The sequence below is a fragment of the Cheilinus undulatus genome, linkage group 1 (assembly GCF_018320785.1).
Source record: "Cheilinus undulatus linkage group 1, ASM1832078v1, whole genome shotgun sequence".
NCBI classification, from domain to species: Eukaryota; Metazoa; Chordata; class Actinopteri; order Labriformes; family Labridae; genus Cheilinus; species Cheilinus undulatus.
Window position 1 is genome coordinate 54,886,800 of NC_054865.1, and position 14,449 is coordinate 54,901,248.

The 14,449-nt window shown below is 41.9% G+C and overlaps 1 long non-coding RNA gene across 2 annotated transcripts in view; it reads left to right on the forward strand.

Moving 5' to 3' along the window:
• The first annotated feature begins 1,363 nt into the window (after positions 1 to 1,363).
• LOC121512866 overlaps positions 1,364 to 14,449 on the forward strand; it is a 145,923-nt gene continuing 132,837 nt past the window's right edge. For both annotated transcript variants that reach the window (XR_005992143.1, XR_005992144.1), the window contains exon 1: positions 1,364 to 1,438. This is a non-coding gene — a long non-coding RNA (uncharacterized LOC121512866). The remainder of the gene's footprint in view (positions 1,439 to 14,449) is intronic.

A 14,449-nucleotide genomic window follows, 5' to 3' on the forward strand; every position in this document is an offset into this window, starting at 1 on the left:
CCCAGTCAGAGCAGGGTCAACATCCAGCCTGGGCTCTTGGGAAAGGTCCTTAAGCGGGGTACACAAACATAAGGACTTTCTAAATCTTAAGAGATTTTTTATCTGTTAGAGACCCCACAAATGAAGATAAAAAATCAGGCATTGAACAGTTTTGATCGTACTGTGTGTGTGGTGTGCTCCAATAATCTCAACACAGCACACCGCACACATCATGACTCTGTCCCACCACCGATTATCCTCCAAGCCAGGAATCTCATGTGATCACATGTGATCTAACAAAAATGAAGAAGTAGAAATATAGCAACAACCAGAAAACACAACACGCAACATGAAAGAGGACTTGGGACTATTTTTAATGGAAAAATCTCAAACTAAAAAAAGAAGTCCACTGAACTTTATCATGCTTCAGCAGGTCAGCCATGCTTGTTTTTATTTATGCCTGCTTCCTTGTTCCTCAGTCAGCTCGCTTCTTGATTGGTTGGCTTTCCCCACACACGTGAAATTGTTGGCCCCAACTGTTTTCGGAGCTGATTATCAGGACAAATTCACTCTCAACAAACCTCAGACCACAGGATAATCTTATAGGATAATCTTATAAGACATAAGAAAATCGGGTGTTTGCTGTCCTTGGTCGGGGAGGGGGAAAATCGGGGCAAAAACAGCCCGATTATCTTTATGTTTGTACCCTGCTTTAGCTCTCCTGGGACACCTGTCTACCTGTTGGATGTAAGTTGTTTTGGATAAAACAGTCTCCTAAATGACAATGTAACATTGTAGAAAAGGTTTGATATAATCATTTAAAAAATTATTTGCATGGCTTTATCTAAAGAAACTGGCATTGCTAGCCCTCCAAACAAGAATAATGTTCCCCCTTTTCGAAATCCAGCTGTCTGTAACTACACCAGACGGCTCAACTTGAGCTGCACTTGACAACTGACTGCAGCCATAGTGCACATGTGTGTCTTCAGAAAGTGTCGTTTTCCTTGTTCACATGGAGACGTTTTGATAAACTTTTACTCTGGAGCCTGCTTCCAAATTGTTCAGTTACCAAACGTCATTCTCGTGTGAACGGGCAGCGGAAATGCTACAAAAGTTTTGAGTTTTCACCTGACAACGTTGTCGTGTCAAACAGGGCCTAAAGGCCGAGCCTTCCCTGAAACAGGAAGCGTCACAATCATGGCAGAGCATGGAGGAGGAGCTCAGCGGTTATATAAGAGATGGGCGTGGTCATTGCTCTTCCTTTGTCTGTGGACATGCCGCCACTGCACTGAAGTAAGTCTGTCTGTTTGAACCGTTTACTTTGAGATTGTGATGAAAAGTGCATCCTTTATATGCTGTGTGTTCATCTCCAGCAGGGACTGAAGTTTGTTTGTGGCTGCTGGAATCACAGAGAAGATCGACCTAGAGAAAGTTTGTCTACTCTGTGAGACCTAAGACTGTGAGTACATGTCTCATTTAAACTCAAAAGAAAAACACGTTTATTTGGTGTTATGTATGAGTTTATTTTTGCTCAGGTCCGGCTGTATATCTCTCCCACGCTCTCTCATCCCTGTTTCTGACTACATCCTCTGCCCTCTATGAAAAAAGGCATAAAAAGCCCCAAAAATATATCCCTAACAATAAAACTGACCGCCACTAATGATATTCAGCGAACATTTTTTAAAAGCCATGTAATGTTTAATTGTTACAGCTTTCCAGAGGTAACAGACAGCTAGCATGGGTTCTTTATTGTTTATCATATAGTTCTGCTTCCCATATCCAACTACAGTGAGTGGTACAGTTGTCTTTGCTATTAGCTGAACTATTTTTATGTTTTTGTTCTTTTTGGTGTCTTTCAGCTGCTTAACAGGTCACAGTTTTTGTTCTGTGCAGTTTGCATTATTTTGCGTTATTTTTCCTGCAGTCCTGTTACTTGCCATTGTTTGCTCCGTGGCTGCTTTGGCCAGAAATGTTTCTAAAAATTGCAGAACAGAGGAGACTAGAGGCCGGCTCAGTGGTGGGCAGCTGGCAACCCGGGGGCCACGTGCAGCCCTCCACCTGACTCAATGTGACCCACAAGTCCATCCTAAATTTCAAATGAAAATCAGAAAACAGATTCTGTTATCTTTGGTTTATCATATTTGGGTTCTCAACATGAAATCAGAGATTTAATTGGCTGAAGTTATTGCACAATACTCCCACCGCTGTGTTCAACTGTGGGGCAACATTCTTTGGGTTATACCCCTCTCCCCTCTTCCTCCAAACATCTCCAACGTCTCTACGGCCAAAGAGCTCTAGTTTGGTCTCGTCTGACTAAAAACACACTTCCAGCATTCATAATCTTTCTCCAGGTTTTCCTTATCAGACTTCAGTCTGGCATTAAGGTGTCTCTTCTGCAGGAGTGGACTTTTTCTTGGTCATCTCTCACTAGTTTTCTCTCCAGAATATTTGAAATATTTCTCCTCCTACCTCTGCCAGGCTTGGTCTGGACTGTGTGGCTCTCTTTAAATTTCTCTATGATCTTCTCGCTCCAGTTCTTGACTCTTGGAAATGCCATGATAACTTTGTAGATCCTTCTCCTGCTTTGTGAGCATCAACGATTCTTTTTCCCCAATCTGAACTGATTTATTTAATTTTTGCCATGATGCTGTCTCCAGTGACAGCTCAAACCCTCGCTGAAGTTTTTAAAGTGTGTAAATGTGAAGATAACCTTCATTTTAACTTGATTTCACCAGCTGTGAGAATTATAAAGCTAACAACAGTGGTCTGAGGTAATGCTCAACATAAAGGCCCCCCCCCCCGTCTTTCTCCACCTTTGTGATATGCTGAAACAAGCCGTTCTCAGATTTTCCACTCATGATGTCATGTGGGGAGTTAGCCCCACCCCCAGGTTCAGTTGGCCCCCTCTACTTGAAAGAAAGTTCCGCCCACTCCTCCTGATCTTCCTCTCAGCTGAGGATCAGGACAGCCACAACCATTAAGCTAAATCCATTTCCTGAGAGGGGCGGAGTCAGACAGCTTATTAACATTTAAAGCTACAGACACAGAAACAGCTCATTCTAAGCAGGGCTGAAACAGAGGGGTTTTTAGACATGCAAAAATCCAATACTGGAGTATTTTTTTCAGCTACAACCTTCTCAGGTGTGTTTTAGGGGACGTCTGAGACCGACATAAACTTGTCTTAAAGGGGTAGAATATGGGACCTTTAAGGTCAGGTTAAAATATTGCTCTATCCTGTGCTTTTTAAAAAGAATTTATGGGAGTTGTGGTTTTTCTGTGCTCAAATAATCATTCTAGTTTAAGATATAGCATTTGCTGTGCTGTTTGTAGAGGGTTCTAGGATCATACTTTGTATGGCATATTATTTTTGTTATGGTATAATGCAGTCTAGTGGAACAGAGGAAGGATGTCAAGCCATTTCAGAGTTGCATGTTTCTTTCACAGGTCAGTATACAGCAATAATGCAGTATATTCGGCCTTTTCCCCATCAGCCTTTCATACAATCTGCTCTAAAAAATATTTTGTAAAGCACAACTCAAGTTTTTCATGATTTTCCAACCAGAAAAAATCTGCATGAATGGAAGACTTTTCCACTTAAAGAACAGTGACTAATTGTCCTCTCAGAAATGTCAGTATTTAAATGGCATGCCTTTTCCTAACAAACTTTCACTTAACATTGATTTCTGAAAACATGTAGGTGACAGTCTCTGTGGAAAAATTGACAACAAAGATGACATTATTGATGTTTTTTGAGAAATTTATGCCGAGTTATGAAGCAAAACAAGAGGAGGCCTCCTCCTTTTGATATTTTTTGTAGCCTTTGGGGGCTGAATGACTGTCGTCAGTATCAATATCTTATGGTCTAGTAGTTGTAGGCCATACAGGGGCATCATGACAGTTTAAACTCCCATACAGTTTTGATTTGTTTTCTAAAGTTGGCCTTTTTCTCACTCAATTCTGCAGTTTTGCAACAATACCAAACAGTGAACACTTGCAGAGCTGTTTTTCTCAGGCGAATCTTGTCAGGCGTCCCGGTGCTGGACAGCAAGCCAGCCAGCGTCACATTGAGCAGACGAGGCAGGTCCATTCATCACTGGCTGCTGCTGTTCTCTCAGCAAATGATACATTGGCAGCTGACAGATGTGGGTCAGTTTTTTGGGCCACAATGATAATCGCTGCCTGTGCCACCATGAGTCTGATGTTTGGAGACCAAATAAGGGGCCCAAAATGTGCAGAGGTGCCCTAAAAAGCCTCAGGGAGGATATTCTTCACATTAAAGCACAAGAAAAAGACAATTTTACAGAGGGCATTATCATACAGCACAGCAGCAGAAGTTCAGAGTTAAATTTTAAAAAGATGGCTAATTTAACTTCACTTCCTTCAGTTGTCTCACTGCCCCCCGACTGTTGCTCCACACATGAACTTAACCATCATTAAAGCTAATAGCAACAGCTGTGCTTTTCTAACCATTAAAGGAATAAATTCATGTGGGAAAAAGACCCAGTTGGAAGTCATAGTTGGAGCTTTTTTCATTATTTCTAGAGTAGCTACGGTTTAAAGAGCTCTATGAGTCTAAAAAAGTGTAGACAGGAATTTAAAAGTGAGATTCTCGGAATTTTTTGATTTGGACTTTAAGTAAAAACAGGGATGCAAGCAGCACTAAAGGCCTTTACACTCTGGTGCATGTTGGGGTGTGAGGCGACTGCAGGTTCAGCTACCGCCTGGTGTTGGTGATACCTGCAGCAGAGAGCCCATGCAGATATACACTCAGGACTGTAAGTATATGAGGATATTGCACTCTGTATATGAGGTAGTACAGCCCATCAACAGTAGGAGGCAGTGTGACAAAGGAAAGGGCTGATATGTAGATGTTATTTGGACAGGACTGATAATTATCACATAAAATTCAAAGAAGAAGAAGCATATTATGTAAAGGATTGTACGGGTGTTGTACAGTAGGTGGCATTAAGGCAAAACCATGAAATTTACAATAAAATGTGTTAAGGGTTAGATCCTGATCAGATGTTCCATATCTGAATCATGCCAACTTCCTGTCTCAAATGGTGAGATATTGAAATGCTTACCATCAGTAGTGAGGCATCATTTAGTAAGACATGTCAGTGTTGTGGACAAATATTGGGGCCTTTCTTACAAAATCTTATCTTAATTGATTCAACTCAGTAAGAGGAATAAAGAATTTGTGCTACCTCCTGCTGGCAGTAGGGGTGCCAGAACAAAAGAAATAATTACACTTTAAATGTGTAGAGGGGCAGACCTTGATCATACATGTGACATTTGAGTGAAGCGAGATATCTCATATCAGAGTTATGGCTACTTTCTGTCAAACTGGCGAGGTATCATAATGCTTACCACCACCTTGGAGGTGTGTGTTTAAGAAACATGTCAGTGTTGTGGACAAATATTGAGAATGTTCTTATAAAACCAGTGCTTGATAGGTTCTGTACAGTAAGCAAAATAAAGAGATAGCCCGACTGTGTCACTTCCTGTTGCCAGTAGGGGACAATGATGAGATGTTTGTTGTGGATGTGTTCACTGTGATACTGTTGTGTTGCCTGAGAATGCTGAAGAACATAGAATATTGTACACAGGAGTTACACCAGGTTAAAGGTGCATTCCCATGCATGAAGATAATTTTGCTACGGAAGGCACAGTTCTTCTTTTTGTGCCATGGAAGAAAGTGGTCAGGCAGAAACTCTATATACTTCACCTTCAGGGACCCTAAAGCGGCCTACCAGCTCTCTCCTTATGAATCCGGCCCAGAACATGACTCCGCCCCCTCCTTGCTGACATCACAGCATTGTTGGGACATGGTGGCCATCCACCACCCATCCATTAATCCTCCATCTGGACCATCCAGGGTTGCACGGCACTCATCAGTCAACAGGACTGTTTGAAAATGAGTCTTCATGTATTTCTGGGCCCACTGCAACCGTTTCTGCTTGTGAGCATTGGTTAGGGGTGGCTGAATAGTAGGTTTATACACGACTGCAAGCCTCTGGAGGATCCTACACCTTGAGGTTGGTGCGGCTCCAGAGGCACCAGCAGCTTCAAATACCTGTTTGCTGCTTTGTAATGGCGTTTTAGCAGCTGCTCTCTTAATCCCATGAATTTGTCTGTTAGAAACCTTCCTCATTATGCCTTTATCTGCACAAACCTGTCTGTGCTCTGAATCAGCCACAAATTTCTTCACAGTACAATGATCACGCTGAAGTTTTCGTGAAATATCTGATGTTTTCATACCTTGTCCAAGGCATTGCACTATTTGAGGCTTTTCAGCAGCAGAGATCCTTTTTCTTTCCCATATTACTGAAACCTGTGGCCTGCTAATTAATGTGGAACGTCCTTCTTAAGTAGCTTTCCTTTAATTGAGCTCACCTGACAGACTAATTATCACAGGCGTGTGAGATTGATTTCAGTGATCCACAGAGCCCTGAGACACAAACCATCCATGCGTTTAACTGAAAAACAAAAAAATTGAATGTTTATGACACTAAAATCCAGTTTGCATAATAATTTGGAATGCGGTGTATTTGGAGTCATTGTGGAGTTTCCACATGATGGGTTTGCATGAGATTTTCTGTGAGGTTTGAGTTTCTGAGCATGTTAAGGCCCAAAATAGCTCCTTTATTTGACAGAACAATGGTGCCTACAATTTCAATAAGATCCTTGCACTCTCTCTGCTCAGGCCCTAATTAGCTGCTGGTTCAAAGAGTTGAATAAAATTGTCCTTCTTGCAAAAGTTTTTTTGCTCACAAAATCACCCTGGTGTATAGTTTTCCTTTGTAAATTATACCAGACTTTTTAATGCTCTTTTTCTGTGTGCTGTCTTTCAGCATCTTTAAAACTTTAACAGAGCAGAATCACCCAAATGTTTACTTGCAGCTTTTATTAGAGTGTTTTATGAATCACAAAGAGGCTGCTTAAGTTAAAAGATAAATTTAAAAGCACGTCTCTGCAATGATTAACAGTCATGACACGATTTTCGTTCTCCTGGATGGCATCAGCTGTCTGTGGGGAATCCCAGCAGCCATAAACCGGCTCAAATACGAGCTCAAAGCCTATTAGTGACGTTGCGTGTTCCCCATTGACAAGTTTTGGCTTTTAACTGCAACTAATACATCTTTTGTGTGCCGGCCAAAGACACTGAAAGTATACAATGCACACAATACTGGCTCACAGATTATCCCTCATTTCAACAGGGAGACAAATGCCTCTTTACATGAGAAACAAAGCATTAGCATGCCCCCGTACGCCCTTGGATTTGATGGAGAAATATTCAGCTTTTAATGCTAATCTGTATTCTGCTTCATGAGAGTTTTACCCCATTAACCCTTAAAATAATTCAACAACTGGGGGAACTACACCAAAAGAAAAAGGTCAGTCCTGTGAAGCTCCCTTTTGCAAAGCTGATCATCAGGAATAAATTGCCCCCTTTTCATCTGCTGCTCAACCACAAACACAGAAGCATGTGAGCTGTAGTATAAGCCAGTGTGGACGCTTTACTGAGCAGCTTCATGGCACAATGTAAACTCTGATTGTATAACATGTGGGTGGAGGAGGTTGTTTAGAAGAATGTATGGGTGGACTTGACACAACCTTGAAAGTCTCCATGTTAGTTTGTTGGTATGTTTACTTTGAAAGAGACCGCTTTATTGCAGCAAACCGGACCAGGCTGTTTATTTCTTTGCTTGAGGGGTTTGTGATGCATGCCCTGGAGCTTCCATAGATTAAGATGCTGTTGACCCCCAATAAGATGGACTGCTATAGATCGATTCAAACACTTTCATGCCCTCCAGCATAGCAATGTAGATCTAGATTAGTCCTATGTGGCAAGATTTAAATGATTATTTGAACAGTCTGTCGGAATTTTACATGTTGTGCTGCTTTTTAATACTTTAAATGTTGTCTCTGTAAATGACAGGATCAAATGCACCGTGGTGTAAAATGACTCTTGATCTTAATTCATATTTTAGCCAAAAGCTGCAACAAAGGAAAGAGAGCAACATCTAAATCCTGCTAATGTGTTGCTGACAGTATGATTTTTGGACTGGCACGCATTGATCCTGCAACAATTCAGAGCTTCATGCATGGCTGCTTGAAAATAGATGAGGACACACGTCCTTAGCAGGACAAGACAGGGATAGACAGAATGTAGGTTGTAATGTAATTCAACCTGGCAAGTTTTCAAGATGGAGCATGTTCCTGTTCTGGAATGGGTCAAATTGAGAAGCTCATGATGTAAACTGTATGCTGTTTTCATAAGACGCCTGTCCTGGACTGCCCAGAGAGAGGAGCCTCACAGAGGCTTTCACATGATGGCTCGATCTTGCCGTCTTTATCAAAAAATATCAGATAGCTGTAGACAAATAGATATCTATAGATATAGGGCGCATTCACACCAGAGCTGTTTGGTCTGCTTTAAACACACTCTCCTGGATAGTCCAGTTCGTTTGGAGTGGTTTGAAAGCTCAAATAAAGTCTGGTGTGGACCAAACAAGCGAACTCTGGTCTGCTTGAACACAGAGGGTTTCAGTCCGCTTCTAAATGAACCCTGGTGCGGTTCGTTTGAGGTGTGAAAGCAAAGCAGACTAACTTGTGAGCCAAAGGCAGGAAGAGGCATAAAGCGTAATGATATACAGATTTATATGTGATTTAATACACTCAAATACATGTCGATACCTCACTTGGTGTCTGTGTAGCCGTAGCAACACGTCTTAGTCAGAGTTGCTCGTCTCATGTAAAGGACGACATGCTGGACAGCTCAACACCTCACTGGCTGCTTATAACGCCCCAATGCAATAGCAGAAACCCTAAGATGCCATAAAGTCATTTTTTTTTTTTTTTTCATTTTTTATGTGGAAAAAAGTGTGCGACAACAGCCCTCCTAGCAGGCAGAGGTTGTAGGTGTTCAGTTTGGTCCTTTTGACCAAGAGCAGTGTGAATGCGAACCAAACCAAAGGAAAGTGCAACAATGGTGCAATTTCCGTTCCAAAACGGACCGAGTCACCCGGACTATCAGGTGTGAAAACGATGATAGATAAGATGAAAATATAGCAATGTCTGAGGGCTTTATCTTGCAGGTAACAAGAGTTTAACTTGAGGTTAATGCAAGACAAGATGTCCAGATATCAGAGATTATTGGACAATGTGGAGGCCTGAATTGTCAGACACGTAGCAGAGGACTGTTGCCTCCGCGAAGTCCATTAATCTCTGATAATTAGACACTTTGAAGGGCATTAACCCCCTTGTACCATGGTCACTTGCCAACAAAAATAATTAATAAAACTAATTTATAATGACATACGTGTTACGATCAAAATAGAAAGTTTTACTAAACAACAATTCCTTTCCCACGCCGGAGGGCTTGACTTATAGCTGGAATAGTCATTCTACTCCCATAACGTTCTTAGGGAATGTAAATGTAGTTCAGTACTCCAGTAAATAGGACAGGTCATAGATACGAAGCAGGGCTAACTCCCCACATGACATCATGAGGGGAAATCTGAGAACGGCTTGTTACAGCAAACATTTTCTGAAAGGAGGAGAAAGGGGGGAGGAGGGACGGATTTTATACTTGAGGGGAGTGTGGACAGACCAGGGGCACATATTTTGTTTGAAAAGCCTGAAAAAATGATTTTTGCACAATATGTGACCTTAAAATCTTATACTGAGGCAACAGCTGTTTCTACAATGTGACCTAGCAAGACCAGAGACTGATCACACACCTAAAATAAAATGGCTGAATGTTAAAATTCAGGATCCTGTAATATCAGCTGTACTGTTTATGCACTGAGGGATGATGGGAGAAGCAGTGGGTGCCCATGTCACTGATGTTTAGTCCCTAAGTGGAGCGTCGGTGTACTTTACTCTGCCTGTTGTTGTTCTTCTGCAGCTCTAATCCACTATATTGAAGTGAAGGGGGTTAAATGAACTGTGCAACATCCAACTTGATGCTCCTTCAATGATGATTTATTATTAGTGCAGCAAAAAAACAGAAACTTTCTCAGAGATCTGTGTAAAAGCTGCATCTTCTTTACAGGATGCTGTCATAGGGTTCTTCATCCTTCCTAGAAGATTTTTTTTCTGAACTTGCACTGATGTCTTTTTTTCTAATATTTCTCTGTACAGTCTAATGTTCAGGACCAGAGCAGTGTTTTCTGACAGTCTGTGGTTTTTGGTCTCGCTGCAGTGTTTGTGAATAGGTGCCATAAACAGAAATGAAATGTGTCTCCTTATGCCCACGAGCACAGGACACAACTGGTTATATAATAACTCAAATTAGCATTGAATATTCAGGAAATATCCGCATGGATTCTTTCACAGCTTCTTTGATCCCCTCACTTCAAAAGGCCTCGAGTTAATGAAAACCACTTACAAAAGATGATGTTTTTCAGTTTTATTAAAATAAGTCGAGTAGTTTCTCTCTTTTGCTGAAAAATAAAATGCACCCGTGATGTAACCTCCTACAGGAGGCCAATTCAGGAGTGTGTCAGGTATGTATGAAATATACTCTACAACCGTGATCATCAACTGGCGGCCCGGAGGCCACATAAGGTCCCCTGTGGCTTCCCATCCGGCCCCTGGAGGATTTTTAAACTCAGGAAATTTGAGATGGAAAAAAGTCTGGCATGCTCTTGTTCAACTTTTTTTTCTTAAAGCTTGAATAAAACCTTCAAACAAGAAGCAAAAAGATAAAGTATTTCGTAATTTGGCATGAAAAAAAATGTATTAAAACTGCATTTTTTAAGGCTCTTGGAGAGCAATTTTCTTTTTCTGAGAATCTACACAAATGATCTGTTTCCTGCATGTGTATTTGACCAATCACAACACAGTGTATTAGCTTCAAACTCAGTGACAGAACTCAAGATGGCTCAAGAAATATGTAGCTTTACCCTATAGAACCCAGCGTAGCGCCGGCGCTACGATAAGCATATCCATTTTTGATTGGTGGTAGATTTGAAACCGGATAAGATAGATCGATCATTCTTTTTTCATGTAAAACCTGGGGAGTTGCACTAACATTTCACACATTCACCATGTTTCAGAGCGCTTTATTATTGCAGTGATGGGTTTGTAAAAATACACAATACAGCGCACATTACAAAAATCTTTATAATTGAGACCACGGGGATTTGCAGAACTTCCAACGTTGAAATTAAAGTCATCACATTGTGGGCCTGTCAGATGATTCTTAAGTACCTCATAGGCTCCCCACCCCAACAACAGGAAGTGGTGTATTTTCCCATAGTTGTATTTTTTTCCGCAGAATACATTGAAGAACTTAGCCTGCACACATACTCGCCCTCTCTCTCATTTCACCCGTACTTTTTTACTAAAACACTCAGACACACAACCCACACACACACCAGACATCCATCACACACACCTTTGACACACTTCCACACATATGTAGTTATGGATTCACAGTTTTAGAGCTGACGCGAAGCTTTCGAACTAGTTACAGCGTCAGATGAAGAGTCCAACTACTCATCTGGCTCGGGTTTTTTTACAGGTTACAAAACTGACTATATCTCAAAAAGTAACTTATGTACAGACTCCAAAAAAATTTCATGTAGCTCCAAAAGATATTGTGCAACTTTTTTACATTTACAAATTTGAGGGATACAGCTGTGCAATTTCTGTATTTTGAAATATATGTGAAATAAAACCAAAAACGATTTTCATTTTTTTTAGGTTTATTGCAATTTATTGTAGTAGTTAAGAAATAAGTCAACACATTTATTAAAACCTGGGATATAAGGGTTATATTGATGTAAAGCAAATAAACATACTCCCAAAAATGGCACTACAGTATGTAAAAATGTAAGAATATGTCCTGGCAGACCTGCACGATGGTAGGTTTTAAAGGGTTAAATATCTCAATCGCCCCCTTGTGGCTGGTTTCAGTATAGGTGATAAGGATATAAGAGGTGATAAGAATCTCACCTTACTGTTAAAAGCTTAAAATTCCATTCATTTTTGAAAGAAATCATATTTTTCACATCCATCCATCTTCTTCCACTTATCCGAGGTCGGGTTGCGGGGGCATCAGCCTAAGCAGGGAAGCCCAGACTTCCCTCTCCCCCGCCACTTCATCCAGCTCTTCCCAGGGGATCCCAAGGGGTTCCCAGGCCAGCTGGGAGACATAGTCTCTCCAGCTTGTCCTGGATCTTCCCCGGGGCCTCCTCCTGGTGGGACCTGCCCAGAACACCTCACCAGGGAGGCGTCCAGGAGGCATCTGGACCAGATGCCCGAGCCACCTCATCTGGCTCCTCTCAACATGGAGGAGCAGCAGTTCAACTCTGAGTCCCTCCCGGATGGCCGAGCTTCTCACCCTATCTTTAAGGGAGAGCCCAGACACCCTGCAGAGGAAACTCATTTCTGCCGCCTGTATCCACGATCTCGTTCTTTCAGTCACTACCCACAGCTCGTGACCATAGGTGAGGGTAGGAACGTAGATCGACCAATAAATCGAGAGCTTCACCGTTCGACTCAGCTCTTTCTTCACCATGGCAGACCAATGCAGAGACCGCATCACTGCTGACACTGCACCGAGCCGTCTGTCGATCTCCCACTTCATTCTTCCTTCACTCATATTTTTTACGTGAATATGTAAATTAGACTAAAACATTGATTTTAGTTTAGTTTAGTTTATTTCGATGTCCGGCCCCCTCAGTGTCTGTCAAGAAAAACTGGCCTGTATGAATGGAGTTGATGACCCCTGTTCTGCCTCCACATTCTCTGAGTGTACCCAGCTCCATGACGGTGTCCTGCAGAGAAGAGAGGGGAACAATTAACCAAGATGAATGGTGACAAAACACATTAAGAACTGTGTTAAGTAAACAGACGGGGGCATCCACATTAGACTGGCTACTCGAGCAATGGTGGCAGCAACTAAATGAATAATCAGTGATTAGATTAAACTAATTTAAATGTGTAACTATCATGCTGTCATATAGCAAAACTACCTTTAAAATATGTTGCAAGCCCCTGCTCAAAACTGATGTTAAAACCACAGCAGTTTAATAAGTTCTCATCCTCCAGGAGGAGGCTGGTGTTGAATGTTGACAGAATTCAAAATGAATCAAAATCAGCTTAAATAGAGGTCATCTAGTGTTAGTGATGAAATGGCTGCATTAGAGCATATTTGTCCACCATATTTGGGCTCATACAGCGGTTGTTTTTCTATAAAGGGCATGCACTGAGACTCCCCACCAGCCATCTTTATAGCCCACTGAGTGGGTCCTTTATACCATTGTTAAAAGCTCTGCATTGCCCCTTTCCAGCCCTCAGCAGCAGAGAGTGCATGAGTAGGGGATTTATATCCCTGAGATAGTGACATGAGTCCATTTTCTAGCAATGTGGTTTGGGGGTAGGTAAGCACATTTGCAGTATGAGCATTTGCAACTGAAACACTGGCAGTTTGCCAAGAGACTAAACTCTGCCCAAATCTTTAGAGAACTTGTAGGGCCTGGGGCTTGTTTGTCTGGGGACCATCCTCAGCTCTTAGTCCTCAAGTTCATTACCAGCACTTGACCCTGCTTAAAGGTCACATAGGTCACCCCTTTAAGACAAGTTTATTTAGGTCTCAGAGGTCCACAAAACAGGCCTGTGAAGTTTGATGCTGAAAAAACACTCCAGTATTAGATTTTTGCACATCTAAAAACTCCAGCCCTGCTCAGAATGAGCTGTTTGTGTCTGTGGCTGTCTGACTCTGCCCCTGACTCCACCCCTCCCAGGAAATAGATGTGGCTCTATGGATGTGGTTCTCCTGATCCTCAGCTGAGAGGAGGATCACGAGAGGAGGGCGGAACTTTCTTCCAAGCGGGGAGGGCCAAGTGAACCTGGGGGCGTGGCTAACTCCCCATGTGACATAATGAGGGGAAAATCTGAGAATGGCTTGTTTCAGGACACACTTCCCAAAAGGTGGAGAATGAGAGAGTGGGAGGGAGCATTTTTTTCTGATTATTGTGGGGATTGTGGACAGGCCAGGGGCACAAATATTTGCTCAAAAAGGATGTGACCTTTCAGTCATTCTATTGGCTTAGTTTTATCCAACATGATTGTGCTCAGGTCCAGGCTGGCTGCTTTGGGGGAGGGATGAGTTGCAATTCCTCTGGTAACTATTTCCATTATCTGGAAAATCACCATAGCTGCAACCTCTCTTTTCCGGATGTTCCTTTATTATTCTTACCTGACGACCTATAACCTCTTTGACAATCCTGAGGACTTGTTCACGCAGAAAGTCTGCATGCACACACACACACATACCCTCACACACACAGGGAACAGCCTCTTTTTGTTTTGTTTTTCCTTCTTTCTCCAAAACTGTAAAACCAGTCTGTTTGTATGTTTTCTATCCTGTCCTGTTGCATGTTTTGGTAGTTGTTTGTATTGTTTGTCTTGCAATAAAAACTCTGCAGAATCTATAATAATCACACTGTAAAGG